Source organism: Hemitrygon akajei, chromosome 15, assembly GCF_048418815.1.
Source record: "Hemitrygon akajei chromosome 15, sHemAka1.3, whole genome shotgun sequence".
In the NCBI taxonomy this organism is placed as follows: Eukaryota; Metazoa; Chordata; class Chondrichthyes; order Myliobatiformes; family Dasyatidae; genus Hemitrygon; species Hemitrygon akajei.
In genome coordinates, this window is record NC_133138.1 from 1,750,542 (window position 1) to 1,766,656 (window position 16,115).

The 16,115-nt window shown below is 43.5% G+C and overlaps 1 protein-coding gene across 4 annotated transcripts in view; it reads right to left on the minus strand.

Annotated features, from left to right (window-relative positions):
• LOC140739096 (glutamate receptor 1-like) overlaps window positions 1-16,115 on the minus strand; it is a 643,907-nt gene that overhangs the window by 610,993 nt on the left and 16,799 nt on the right. The window lies entirely within an intron of this gene.

A 16,115-nucleotide genomic window follows, 5' to 3' on the forward strand; every position in this document is an offset into this window, starting at 1 on the left:
GAGTGGCCTGCTGCCCCAGACCAGTCTGGATATAATGAAGAAGGATTTGACTGCTGGACATTGCAGAGCCTATTCCTCACCTCACCTTCTACCTGAACTCAATTCATACAGTCAAAGAGCAAAACAGCACACAAACAGATCCTTCTGTGCCAGATTGCTATTCTGTCTATTCCCATTGACACACATCCAGACAATAACCCTCCATACCTCTCAAATCCAAGTACTGAAATCTGCAGAGGGTTGTAAACCAGCCAGCTCCTCATGGGCTCTAGCCTCCCATCGAGGACACCTTCAAAAGGCAGCATTTGTCATTAAGGACCCCCACCAACCAGGACAGGCCCTCTTCTCATTGCTACCATAAGGACGGAAGTACAGAAGCCGAAAGACTCACACTCAGTGTTTCAGGAACAGCTTCTTCCCCTCTGCCATCAGATTTCTGTATGAACGATGAACCCATGAACACTTCCTCAATATTTTCTCTTTTTGCACTACTAATTTAACTTATATATACACATATACACAGTATGTATTTCTTGTAATTTATATTTTATTGCAATGTACTCCTACTGCAAAACAACAAATTTCATGACATATGCCAGTGATATTAAACCTGCTTCTGAGTGTGACTTATCCAAACATTTCTTAAATGTTGAAATCAAACCCACATCCATCACATCCACTAGCAGCTTGTTCCACACTCTCACCACCCTCTGAGTGAAGATACTCTCTCTCATATTCCCCGTATATATTTCACCTTTCACCCTTACCCCAAGACCTCTAATTCTGGTCTCACCCAACTTCTGTAATTCCCTTTAGTCCACTGTAATACTGATACATCCGACTTTAGCTTCTCCTTCTCAAACTTCAGGGTGAATTTGATCATATTATGATCACTTGCTCCTGAGGGTTCTTTTAACTTAAGCTCTCTAAACACTTCTGGTTCATTGCCCAACACCCAATCCAGAATTGCTGATCCACTAGTAGGTTCAACAATGACCTGCTCTTAAAAGCCATCTTTTATGCTCTCTAGAAGTTCCCCTCTTGGGATGCAGCACTGACCTGATTTTCCCAATCTACCAGCACATTGAAAGCCCCCATGACTATTGTAACATTGTCCCTTTGGCATGCATTTTCTATCTCCCGTTGTAATTTGGAGACCACATTTTTACTCTCGTCAGGGTCGTTTTACCCTGGCAGTTCCATAGCTCTATCCACAATGATTCAATACCTTCCTACCCTATGTTGCCTCTTTCTAATGATTTGATTTCAGTTTTACCAACAGAGCAACACCACCCCCTCTGCCTTCCTGACTATCCTTTCAATACAATGTGTATCCTTTGACATTAGGCTCCCAGCTATAATCTGCTTTCAGCCATGATTTCAGTGATGAGGAAAGATTGAACAGGCTGGGACTGTTTTCCCTAGGGTGCCAAGAGTACGAGGGCAGATTTGACAGAGGTCTATAACATTATGACAAGCATTGATATGTAGATAAGAATATTTTTCCCAGCAGGGAAGCATGACATACAGAGAGCAGAGGTTAAAGGTGAGAGAGGAAAATTTAAAAGAAATGTGTGGGACAAGTTGTTTTTACACAGAGAGTGGTGGATACCTGGAACAGGCTAGCAGGGGCTGTGGTGGAGTCAGAATCAGGTTTAACATCACTGACATATGTCATGAAATTTGTTAACTTTGTGGTAGCAGTACTATGTAATATATGATAGACAATAGACAATAGGTGCAGAAGTAGACCATTCGGCCCTTCGAGCCTGCACCGCCATTTTGAGATCATGGCTGATCATCTACTATCAATACCCGGTTCCTGCTTTGTCCCCATATCCCTTGATTCCCCTATCCATAAGATACCTATCTAGCTCCTTCTTGAAAGCATCCAGAGAATTGGCCTCCACTGCCTTCCGAGGCAGTGCATTCCAGACCCCCACAACTCTCTGGGAGAAGAAGTTTTTCCTTAACTCTGTCCTAAATGACCTACCCCTTATTCTCAAACCATGCCCTCTGGTACTGGAGTCTCCCAGCATCTGGAACATATTTCCTGCCTCTATCTTGTCCAATCCCTTAATAATCTTACATGTTGCAATCAGATCCCCTCTCAATCTCCTTAATTCCAGTGTGTACAAGCCCAGTCTCTCTAACCTCTCTGCATAAGACAGCCCGGACATCCCAGGAATTAACCTTGTGAATCTGCGCTGCACTTCCTCTACAGCCAGGATGTCCTTCCTTAACCCTGGAGACCAAAACTGTACACAATACTCCAGGTGTGGTCTCACCAGGGCTCTGTACAAATGCAAGAGGATTTCCTTGCTCTTGTACTCAATTCCCTTTGTAATAAAGGCCAACATTCCATTAGCCTTCTTCACTGCCTGCTGCACTTGCTCATTCACCTTCAGTGACTGATGAACAAGGACTCCGAGATCTCTTTGTATTTCTCCCTTACCTAACTTTACACCGTTCAGATAATAATCTGCCTTCTTGTTCTTACTCCCAAAGTGGATAACCTCACACTTATTTACATTAAACATCATCTGCCAAGTATCTTCCCACTCACCCAGCCTATCCAAGTCACCCTGAATTCTCCTAACATCCTCATCACATGTCACACTGCCACCCAGCTTAGTATCATCAGCAAACTCTGTTCAGATGAAAAATATATTCTCCATGTGGCAAATGGGAGTCATTTAAATGTCTGGTGCTGTTGTAGATAGTGTAGAGGATTGTCAAAAATTGCAGAGAGACATTGATAGGATGCAGAAGTGGGCTGAGAAATGGCAGATGGTGTTCAACCCGGAGAAGTGTGAGGTGGTACACTTTGGAAGGTCAAACTCCAAGGCAGAGTATAAAGTAAAATATAGGATACTTGGTAGCGTGGAGGAGCAGAGGGATCTGGGGGTACATGTCCACAGATCCCTGGAAGTTGCCTCACAGGTATATAGGGTAGTTAAGAAAGCTTATGGGGTGTTAGCTTTCATAAGTCGAAGGATAGAATTTAAGAGTCATGATGTAATGATGCAGCTCTATAAAACTCTGGTTAGGCCACACTTGGAGTACTGTGTCCAGTTCTGGTTGCCTCACTATAGGAAGGATGTGGAAGCATTGGAAAGGGTACAAAGGAGATTTACCAGGATGCTGCCTGGTTTAGAGAGTATGGATTATGATCAAAGATTAAGGGAGCTAGGGCTTTACTCTTTGGAGAGAAGGAGGATGAGAGGAGACATGATAGAGTTGTACAAGATATTAAGAGGAATAGACAGAGTAGACTGCCAGCGCCTCTTCCCCAGGGCACCACTGCTCAGTATAAGAGGACATGGCTTTAAGGTAAGGGGAGGGATGTCCAAGGGGGATATTAGAGGAAGGTTTTTCACTCAGAGAGTGGTTGGTGCGTGGAATGCACTGCCTGAGTCAGTGGTAGAGGCAGATACACTAGTGAAGTTTAAGAGACTACTAGACAGGTATATGGAGGAATGTAAGGTGGGGGGTTATATGGGAGGCAGGGTTTGAGGGTCGGCACAACATTGTGGGCCCAAGGGTCTGTCATGTGCTGTACTATTCTATGTTCTATGTTTGAAATAATGGCACCTCAGGGCTACTCTTCCAATATGGACAAGTCCAGGAAACCCTGGAGGTTCAGAAGAATGATTCAGGGAATAAAAGGGTTTGATGGCTCTGGGCCTGTACTCACTGGAGTTTAGAAGGATGAGGCGGGGATCTAATTGAAAACTATCGAATATTGAAAGGCTGAGATAATGTGGATGTGGAGAGGATGTTTCCTATATTGGGGGATTCTACAACCACAGGGCCCAGCCTCAGAATAGAATGACATCCATAAAGAACAGGATTTAGGAGGAATTTATTTAGCCGGAGGTGGTGAGACTGTGGAATTCATTGCCAGAAACTATTGTGGAGGCCAAGTCTTTGGGTATATTGAAAGCAGAGTTTGATAGGTTCTTGATTACTCAGGGCATCAAAGGTTACAGGGAGAATGGGGTTGAGAGGGATAGTAAATCAGTCATGACAGAATGGTGGAGTATGTGGAGTAGACGTGGCTTATTTCTACCCCTATTTCTTATGGTATTGTACATTGAGGCTGGATAAAGAAAGGGAAGTATGTGCGAGTATAGAGAGCTGAAGGCAGGAGTGCCCTGCAGGAGCACAGAAAGTCTTGGCTCAGAAAGGATCCTTTTTACAGTTACTGTTCTATCCATTTGCTAAATATACCTACAGAAAAAGAAACTTGGGGTTGTATGTGGTGACATATATGCACTCCGATAAATTTTTACTTTGAACTTTGATAGTAGAAGGGCAAAGCTGGGCACTATTGAACCAGGTTAAGGGGAATCCAGGAGCATCAAGTGCAAGGGATAACCGAGGAAACAGTAGTTTCATCTGGAGATCAAAGTGGCAATGTGTTTGTGCAGCCAAAGGGTTTAGATGAGGTATTAAATGAATACAAACCCATGAGTCTGCTGGAGGCTGAAGTGAGTGTTTGGGAGGGAGCAATGAGAGTTTGTTTTTCTGTTGTGTTGTTGTTTGTTCTGTTTTGTTTTATTATGTTTGGTGTTGTTCTGCTGAGCACGTTGGGCAGGCTATGTTAGCGCTGGAATGTGTGGTGACACTTCCAGATTCACAGATTTATGTACATGTACTTCAAAACTGAGAGTGAAATGCATGTTGTGTGTTAACAACAAACACATCAAGAATGTGTTGGTGGGAGGCCCACGAAGCAGGCGCCTTTACTCCCACCTAACCCCCCCCCCCCCCACACACACACACACACACACATACACACACACCTACACACCCACACACACACACACACACACCTACACACCCACCCTCACACACACACATACCTACCCACACACACACACCCACACACACACACACACACACACATACACACACACCTACACACCCACACACACACACACACACACCTACACACCCACCCTCACACACACACATACCTACCCACACACACACACACCCACACACACATACACACACCTACCCACACACACACACACACCTACCCACACACACACACACACACCTACCTACACACATACACACACACACACACACACACCTACCCACACACACACACACACACACACCTACCTACACACACACACACACACACACACACACACACACACACACACACACACACACACACACACACACACACACACACACACACACACACACACACACACACACACACACACACACTCCTCTAACCCCAGGACAGGCTGCCTTCTTCAGCCTCCAGCAGACTCAGAAAATCACAGATATTAGAACATAGAACAGTACGGCAGAGGAATAGGCCTTTCAACCAATTAATTTAGTCATCAAATGGCTAACTAATCTCTCCTGCCGACACCATATCCATATCCTTCCATTTCCCTCACATCCATGTGCCAATCTAAACACCTTTTAAAGTTCATGATGTATCGCCTCTACCACCCCAGACAGCGCATTCCAGGCACCCACCAATCTCTGGTAAAAAATTTACCCCTCACATCTCCTTTGAAATTACCCCCCTCACCTTAAATGCACGTCCTCTGGTATTGGACATTTCAACCCCAGGAAAAAGTAACTATCTGTCTACTCTATCTATGCCTTTCATAATTCTTGCATAATCTCCTAGAATCTCATTATCTCCACACAACCCTGGAGCATCTGGCCAGCAAAGATGCATACATCAGGATGCTCTTTATCGATTACAGGTCAGCATTTAACACCATCATCCCCTCAAAACTAATCAGTAAACTCCAAGACCTGGGCTTCAATACCCCTTTGTGCAATTGGATCCTGGATTTCATCACTTGTAGACCCCAGTGAGCTTGGATTGGTGAGAACATCTTCTCCACAATCTCTATCAGCACAGGAGCACTCAGACGTGAGCCTCCATCCCTCAATCAAATCTCTCCTCAGCCTCCATCACTCCTCAATCAAATCTCCCCTCAGCTTCAGTCACTCCTCAATCAGATCTTCCCTTAGCCTCCGTCATTCCTTAATCAGATCTCCCCTTAGCCTCCGTCCCTCAATCAAATCTCCTCTCAGCCTCCATCCCTCCTCAATCATATCTCCCCTCAGCCACCGTCCTTCCTCAATCATATTTCCCCTCAGCCTCCATCCCTCCTCAATCAGATCTCCCCTCAGGGAGACATGCAATAGAATCTATGAAAAACTATTGTAAACAAGGACTGACAAATAAGCAATATGCATAAGACCATAAGATATAGGATCAGAATTCGGCCTTTTTGCCCATTATGTCTGCTCCACCATTTCATCATGGCTGATCCAATTTTCCTCTGAGCCCCATTCTCCTGCCTTCTCCCCATAACTCTTCATGCCCTAACCAATAAAAAAAATCTATCAAACTTTGCCTTAAATATGCATAAAGTGCTGCCCTACACAGCTGCCTGTGGCAAAGAATTCCATAAATTCACCATTCTCTGGCTAAAGGAATTCCTCCTCATTTCTGTTCTAAAAGGATGCCCCTCCATTCTGAGGCTGTGTCTTCTGGTCTTGGACTCACACGTGTAGGAAACTTCCTTTCCACATCCACTCTATCAAGGCCTTTCACCATTCAATGGGTTTCAATGAGCTCTCCCCTCATTCTACTGATTTTTAGTGAATATAGATCATCAAATGCTCTTCATATGACAAGGCAATCCTGGAATTATTTTTGTGAACGTCCTTTGAACCCTCTCTAGTTTCAGCACATCCTTTTGAAGATAAGGGACTCGAATCTGCTCACAATACTCCAAGCGAGGCCTCACCAGTGCGTTATAAAATCTCACCATCAGATCCTTGCATTCATATTCTAATCTTCTTGAAATTAATGTTAACACTGCATTTGCCTTCACCACAGACTCAGTCTGCAGATTAACCTTTAGGGAATCCTGCACAAGGACTGCCAAGTCCCTTTGCACCTCAGCTTTTTAAATTTTCTTTCCATTTAAAAAATAGTCAACCCTTTCATTTCATCAACCAAAATGCATGGCCAGGCACTTCCTGAGACTGTATTCCATCTGCCATGTCTTTGCCTGTTCTCCTAATCTGATTAAGTCCTTCTGTAGCCTCTGAAAAGAACGTACCCCTCCACCTATCTTCATATTATCTGCAAACTTTGCAACAAAGCCTTCAATTCCATCATCCAAATCATTAACAAATAATGTAAGAAGAATCAGCCCTAAGACAGACCCTTATGGAATTTGTATCCTGCTAATCAGCCTATGCTTTATCCATGCTGGAATCATTCCTGTAATACCATAGCTTGTAGATTGTTAAGCAGCCTCATGTGTGGCGCATTGTCAAAAGCCTTCTGAAAATCCAAGTACACAACATCAACTGATTCTCTTTTGTCTATCCTACTTGTTACTTCCTCAAAGAACTCTGACAGATTTGTCAGGCATGATCTCCCTTCTCAGGAACCACGCTGAATTTGACTTATAGAACCATAGAACACTACAGCACAGAAAACAGGCCATTCAGTCCTTCTAGTCTGTGCTGAAACTTTATTCTGCTAGTCCCATCGACCTGCACTCAGTCCATAACCCTCCAGACCTCTCCCATCCATGTATCTATCCAATTTATTTTTAAAACTTAAGAGTGAGCCCGCATTTACCATGTCAGATGGCAGCTCGTTCCACACTCCCACCACTCTCTGAGTGAAGAAGTTCCCCCTAATGTTCCCCCTGAACCTTTCCCCTTTCACTCTAAAGCCATTGTCCTCTCATATTTATCTCTCCTAATCTAAGTGGAAAGAGCCTACTTGCATTTACTCTGTCTATACCCCTCATAATTTTGTAAACCTCTATCAAATCCCCCTTCATTCTTCTACGCTCCAAGGAATAAAGTCCTAACCTGTTCAATCTTTTCCTATAACTCAACTCCTGAAGACCCGGCAACATCCTAGTAAATCTTCTCTGCACTCTTTTAATCTTACTGAAATCCTTCCTATAGGTAGGTGACCAGAACTGCGCAAAATACTCTAAATTTGGCCTCACCAATGTCTTATACAACCTCACCATAACATCCCAACTCCTATACTCAATACTTTGATTTATGAATGCCAGGATGTCAAAAGCCTTCTTTACAACCCTATCTACCTGTGACACCACTTTCAGGGAATTATGTATCTGAATTCACAGATCCCTTTGTTCCTCTCCTCAGTGCCCTACCATCTACTGTGTATGTCCTACCTTGATTTGTCCTTCCAAAATTCAACACCTCACACTTGTCTGCATGAAATTCCATCTGCTATTTTGGCCCATTTTTCCAGTTGGTTCAGATCCCTCTGCAAGCTTTGAAAGCCTTCCTCGCTGTCCACAACGCCTCCAATCTAAGTGTCATCAGCAAACTTGCTGATCCAATTTACCACATTATCATCTAGATCATTGATTTAGACAACAATGGGATTTAGACAGATCCCTGAGCACACCACTAGTCACAGGCCTCCAGTCTGAGAAGCAATCATCCACTACCACTCTCTGTCTTCTCCCATACAACCAATTTCGAATCCAGTTTACAACCTCTCCATGGATACCTAGTGACTGGACCTTCTGAACTAACCTCCCATGTGGGACCTTGTCAAATGCCTTACTAAAGTCCATGTATACAACATCCACAGCCTTTCCTTCATCTACTTTCTCGGTAACCTCCTCGAAAAACTCTACAAGATTCATTAAACACAATCTACCATGCACAAAGCCATGCTGGCTATCCTTAATCAGCCCTTGGCTGTCCAAATACTCGTATATCCAATCTCTCAGAACTCTTCCAATAATTTACCTACTACTGATGTCAGGCTCACCAGCCTGTAATTACCTGGTTTACTTTTGGAGCCTTTTTTAAACAACAGAACAACATGAGCTACGCTCCAATCCTCCAGCACCGCACCCGTGGCTAAGGACTTTTTAAATATTTCCGCCAGGGCCCCTGCAATTTCTACACTAGTCTCTCTCAAGGTCCGAGGAAATATCATGTCAGGACCTGGGGATTTATCTACCTTTATTCACTGTAAGGCAGCAAGCACCTCCTCCTCTTTAATCTCTAAATGTTCCATGACACTACTGCTTATTTCCCTTCCTTCCATATACGCTCTGCCAGTTTCCTGAGTAAATACTGATGCAAAAAAACTGTTTAAGACCTCCCCATCTCGTCAGGCTCCATACATAAATGACCACTCTGATCTTCTAGGGGACCAATTAAGTCCCTTACTATCCTTTTACTCTTAATATACTTGTAGAAACCCTTCGGGTTTACTTTCACATTATCTGCCAAAGCCACCTCATGTCTTCTTTTTGCCTTCCTGATTTCCTTCTTTAGTTTTTTCTTACTTTTTCTATACTCTTCAAGTACCTCATTTGTTCCTTGTTGTCTATGCCTGCTATACACCTCTCTCTTTTCTTAATCAGATCACCAATATCCCTTGAAAATCAAGGTTTCCTATGCCTGTTAACTTCACCTTTAATCCTGGCAGGAACGTGCAAACTCTGCACTCTCAAAAAATTTCACCTTTGAAGGCCTTCCACTGACTGAACATATCCTTGCCAGAAAACAACTTATCCAAATCCACTCTTCCAAGATCCTTTCTCAGTTCCACAAAATTGGCCCTTCTCCAACTTAGAACCTCAACTCGAGGACCAGACCTATTCATATTCATAATTAACTTGAAACTAATGACATTATGGTCACTGGACCCAAAATGTTCACCTGCACATACTTCTGTCACCTGACCTGTCTGGTTCCCTAATAGGAGATCAAGTATTGCATCCTCTCGCGTAGGTATCTCTATGTATTGAATTTGAAAACTTTCCTGAACACATTTGACAAACTCCAAGCCATCTTGCCCTTTCACAGTGTGGGAGTCCCAGCCAATATGTGGAAAGTTAAAATCCCCTACAACTTTCTGTTTCTTACATCTGTCTGCTATCTCTCCACAGATTTGCTCCTCCAATTCTCTCGGACTATTAGGCAGTCTACAACCCTATTAGTGTTGTCACACCTTTCCTGTTCCTCAGCTCCACCCATATGGCCTCTGTAGACAAGCCCTCTGGCTATCCTGTCTACGCACAGCTGTGATATTTTCTCTGACTAGTAATGCCACTCCTCTCCCTTTCATCCCTTCCCCTCTATCACATTTGAAACAACGGAACCTCTGAACATTAAGCTGCCAGTCCTGCCCCTCCTGCAACCAAGTCTTGTCATGTCTCCAAGTACCCCAAAACCTCATTCTTAATAACAGACTCCAACACTTCCTGAACCACTGAGGCTAGGCTAACTGGCCTTTTGCCTTCCTCTCTTCTTAAAGAGTCGTGTGTCATTTGCCATCTTCCAGACCATGTCAGAATCAAGTGATTCTTGAAAGATCATGACCAATGCATCCATTATCTCTTCAGTAACCTCTCTCAGGACACTGGGATGTAGTCCACCTGGTCCAGATGACTGATCCACCTTAAGACCTTAGAGTTTGTCTAGTTTGTTTTCCTTTGTAATATCAATGGCACACGCTCCAGCTCCCTGACATTCATGGATCACTGAGGAGGGCTGGAGGTTGAGGGGAGATCTGATTGAGAAGGGATGGAGGCTATAGGTGAGAGAATAGGGCCAATCAAGTGTGACAGTGGAAAAGTGCGTATGGAAAATGAGAAGGTAGCCGAGATACTCAATGAATACTTTGCTTCAGTATTCACTAAGGAAAATTACCTTGGCAATTGTAGGGATGACTTACAGTGGGCAGAAAAGCTTGAGCATATAGACATTAAGAAAAAGGATGTGCTGGAGCATTTGGAAAGCATCAAGTTGGATAAGTCTCCGGGAACAGATGAGATACACCCCAGGCTACTGTGGTAGGCGAGGGAGGAGATTGCAGAGCCTCTGGCAATGATTTTTTCATCATCAGTGGGGTTGGAGGATTGGAGGGTTGCAGATGTTCCCTTATTCAAGAAAGGGAGTAGAGATAGCCCAGGAAATTATAGACCAGTGAGTTTCACTTCAGTGGTTGATAAGATGATGGAGAAGATCCTGAGAGGCAGGATTTATGAACATTTTGAGAGGTATAATATGATTAGGAATAGTCAGTATGGCTTTGTCAAAGGTAGGTTGTGCCTTACGAGTCTGATTGAATTTTTTGAGGATGTGACTAAACACATTAATGGAGGTAGTGCAGTAGTTGTAGTGTACATGGATTTCATGCAAGGCTTATTGAGAAAGTAAGGAGGCATGGGACCCAAGGGGACATTGCTTTGTGGATCCAGAATCAGTTTGCCCACAGGAGGCAAAGAGTGGCTGTAGACAGGTCATATTCTGCATGGAGGTCGGTGACCAGTGGTGTGCCTCAGGGATCTGTTCTGGGACCCCTTCTCTTCGTGATGTTTATAAATGACCTGGATGAGGAAGCAGAGGGATGGGCTAGTAAATTTGCTGATGACACAAAGGTTGGGGGTGTTGTAGATAGTGTGGAGGGCTGTCAGAGGTTACAGCAGGACATCAAGAGGATGCAAAACTGGGCTGAAAAGTGGCAGATGGAGTTCAACCTAGGTAAGTGTGAGGTAGTTCATTTTGGTAGGTTAAATATGATGGCAGAATATAGTATTAATGGTAAGACTCTTGGCAGTGTGGAGAATCAGAGGGATCTTGGGGTCCAAGTCCATAGGACACTCAAATCAGCTGTGCAGGTTGACTCTGTGTTTAAGAAAGCATATGGTGCATTGGACATCATCAACCATGGAATTGAGTTTAAGAGCCGAGAGGTAATGCTACAGCAATATAGGACTCTGGTCAGACCCCACTTGGAGTACTGTGCACAGTCCTGGTCACCTCACTACAGGAAGGATATATAAACTATAGAAAGGGTGCAGAGGAGATTTACAAGGATGTTACCTAGATTGGGGAGCATGCCTTATGAGAATAGGTTGAGTGAACTTGTCCTTTTCCCCTTGGAGTGACGGAGGATGAAAAGCGACCTGATAGATGTGTACAAGATGATGAGAGGCATTGATTGTGTGGATAGTCAGAGGCTTTTTCCCAGTGCTAAAATGGCTAACACAAGAGGGCACAGGTTTAAGGTGCTTGGAAGTAGGTACAGAGGAGATGTCAGGGGTAGGTTTTTTACACAGAGAGTGGTGAATGCGTGGATGGGCTCCTGTCGACAATGGTGGAGGCGGATATGATAGGGTCTTTTAAGAGACTCTTGGATAGGTACATGGAGCTTAGAAAAATAGAGAGCTATGGATAACCCTAGGTAATTTCTAAAGTAAGTACATGTTCAGCACAGCATTGTGGACTGAGGGGCCTATACTATTGTACTGTAGGTTTTCTACGTTTCTGTGATAAGAGATCTGATAGAGGAGTGATGGAACTGAGGGGAGATTTGATTGAGGAGTAATGGAGGCTGAGGGGAGATCTGATAGAGGAAGGATGGAGCTGAGGGGAGATCTGATAGAGGAAGGATGGAGCTAAGGGGAGATCTGATAGAGGAGGTATGGAGTCTGAGGAGGGATCTGATAGAGGGATAAAGCTGATAGGAAATCTGATAGAGGAGTACCCTACAAAGTACCCTATAAATTTTCTCAGACTTCGATTTGGAAACAGAATCTGAATCATTATCACTGACAAACTGTATGTTATGGAATGTGTTGTCTTTCAGTAGCAGTACAATATAAGACATAAAATAACTATATAAGTTACAATAAGAAATATAAAAAAAACAAAGTCCAATGTCAGTGGTAAAAAAGTTATGAGAAAAAAAGTATCAGGGATAGGTATAATCTGCACTTGGGAAGACTTGGTTAATCAGCAACTTAGTCTGTACTTTGAAAAGAAGGGATTACTTGGCAATGGTACACATTTGTTCAGCATGGATCCTGTCAGAGTACTGTCCTGTCCAAAGAAGCAACAAAGAGAACTGATGTACATGATGTAGTGTACAGTAAGGGCTTTGACAAGGTTGGACTGGGGAGACTGGTCCAACAGATTGGAGCCCATGGACTTCAGTAAACTTTGACAAGTTGCCCCTAGAGACTGCCCAAAAGGTTAGACCACATGGAGGTCTGTGACAAGGATGCACTGCAGAAACTCATCCAACAGGCTGGAGCCCAGAGAACCAGGAAAGTAGGCAAAGCAAAACTAGCTCAGTGAAAGGAGGTGGAAGTGAAGGTCAAAGTTTCAATTGCTGTCTATAAGCCAATGACTGGTGGTCTCCTACAAGCACTGGTGCTGAGTCCCTTACTAGCTTTTAGAAGTATTAACAACTTTGAAATGAATGAATGTAGGAGGTATGGTTATACCATTAAAAATGACACAAAAAGTGATATTGAGTGAGGAGATAAAGGTAACTGCAGAATGATATCGATTAGTTGTAAAATATTATATTAAAGAATGGCAGAGCAACGGGAGTTGAACTTTAATCAAAGTAAGTGTCAGTTGATCTCTTTGAGTTCAGAATGAATGGTAGGGCCACAAGGAATTTAGGATTCAGAGATCCCGGATTGTACACAGGGCAATTTGGTGTTCAAAGATCTCGAATTGTGTATAGACTGATTTGATGTATAAGGATCCTGGATTGTGTACAAGGATCCTGGATCTGGATTGCATATGCAGGGATTTGGTGTCAGAGGATCCCAGATTATGTAAAGAAGGACTTGGTGTACAAGGATCCCGGATTATGTAAAGAGGGATTTAGTGAACCAGGATTCAATATCATGATTTTATACAAACGTATTTGCTGTACATGATCCTGGTCTGTTTATGGAGGGATTCCAGATCCCAGGATCCCAGATCCCAAATCATATTCAGAGGGATTTGGTGTATCATGATCCTAGATCAAGTACATAAGGATTTAGTTTATAACGCTTTTATAATGAACTTTCAAAAATCAATTGTTTCTGGCATGGTTTGGAGGACTGGAAAATTGCAAATGTCACTCCACACTTCAAGAAGGGAGAGAGGCCGAAGGAAGGAAATTATAGACCTGTTATCTGACCTCAGCAGTTGGGAAGATGTTGGAGTCGATTGCTATAGATGTAGTTCTGGGGTACTTGGAAACACATGATATAAAAGACAATAGACAGTAGGTGCAGGAGTAGGCCATTCGGCCCTTCTAGCCAGCACCGCCATTCACTGTGATCATGGCTGATCATACACAATCAGTACCCCGTTCCTGCCCTCTCCCCATATCCCTTGACCCCGCTATCTATGAGAGCTCTATCTAACTCTCTCTTGAATGCATCCAGAGACTTGGCCTCCATTGCCTTCTGGAGCACAGCATTCCACATATCCACCACTCTCTGGGTGAAAAAGTTTTTCCGCATCTCAGTTCTAAATGGCCTACCCCTTATTCTTAAACTGTGGCCTCTAGTTCTGGACTCACCCATCAGCGAGAACATGTTTCCTGCCTCCAGTGTGTCCAATCCCTTAATAATCTTACATGTTTCAATCAGATCCCCTCTCATCCTTCTAAATTCCAGTGTATACAAGCCCAGTCGCTCCAATCTTTCAACATATGACAGTCCCGCCATTCCGGGAATTAACCTTGTGAACCTATGCTGCACTCTCTCAATAGCAAGAATATCCTTCCTCAAATTTGGAGACCAAAACTGCACACAATACTCCAGGTGGGGTCTCACCAGGGCCCTGTACAGCTGCAGAAGAACCTCTTTACTCCTATACTCAATTCCTCTTGTTATAAAGGCCAGCATGCCATTAGCTTTCTTCACTGCCTGCTGTACCTGCATGCTTGCTTTCATTGACTGATCTACAAGAACACCTAGATCTCGTTGTACTTCCCCTTTTCCTAACTTGATTCCATTTAGATAGTAATCTGCCTTCCTGTTCTTGCCACCAAAGTGGATAACCTCACACTTATCCACATTAAACTGCATCTGCCATACATTTGCCCACTCACCCAACCTGTCCAAGTCACCCTGCATTCTCATAACATCCTCCTGACATTTCACACTGCCACCCAGCTTTGTGTCATCAGCAAATTTGCTAATGTTACTTTTAATCCCTTCATCTAAATCATTAATGTATATTGTAAACAGCTGCGGTCTCAGCACCGAACCTTGCGGTACCCCACTGGTCACAGCCTGCCATTCCGAAAGGGATCCGTTAATCGCTACTCTTTGTTTCCTGTCAGCCAGCCAATTTTCAATCCATGTCAGTACTCTGCCCCCAATACCATGTGCCCTAATTTTGCCCACTAATCTCCTATGTGGGACTTTATCAAAAGCTTTCTGGAAGTCCAGGTACACTACATCCACTGGCTCTCCCTTGTCCATTTTCAGAGTTACATCCTCAAAAAACTCCAGAAGATTAGTCAAGCATGATTTTCCCTTCATAAATCCATGCTGACTCAGACTGATCCTTCTACTGCTATCCAAATGTGTCGTAATTTCCTCTTTTATAATTGACTCCAGCATCTTTCCTACTACTGACATCAGGCTAACCAGTCTATAATTCCCTGTTTTCTCTCACCTTCCTTTCTTGAAAAGTGGGACAACATTAGCCACCCTCCAATCCGCAGGAACTGATCCTGAATCTATAGAACATTGGAAAATGATTACCAATGCGTCCACGATTTCTGGAGCCACCTCCTTAAGTACCCTGGGATGCAGACCATCAGGTCCCGGGGACCTATCAGCCTTCAGACCCAACAGTCCATCCAACACCGTTTCTTGCCTAATATAAATTTCATTCAGTTCATCCTTTACCCTAGTTCCTTTGGCCACTATTACATCTGGGAGTTTGTTTGTGTCTTCGCTAGTGAAGACAGATCCAAAGTACCTGTTCAACTCATCTGCCATTTCCTTGTTCCCCATAATAAATTCACCCGTTTCTGTCTTCAATGGCCCAATTTTGGTCTTAACTATTTTTTCGGCTTTTCACATACCTAAAGAAGCTTTTACTATCTTCCTTTATATTCTTGGCTAGTTTACCTTCGTACCTCATTTTTTCTCTGCATATTGCCTTTTTTGTTATCTTCTGTTGCTCTTTAAAAGCTTCCCACTCCTTCGGCTTCCCGCTCATCTTTGCTATGTTATACTTCTCTTTTATTTTTATACTGTCCTTTACTTCCCTCGTCA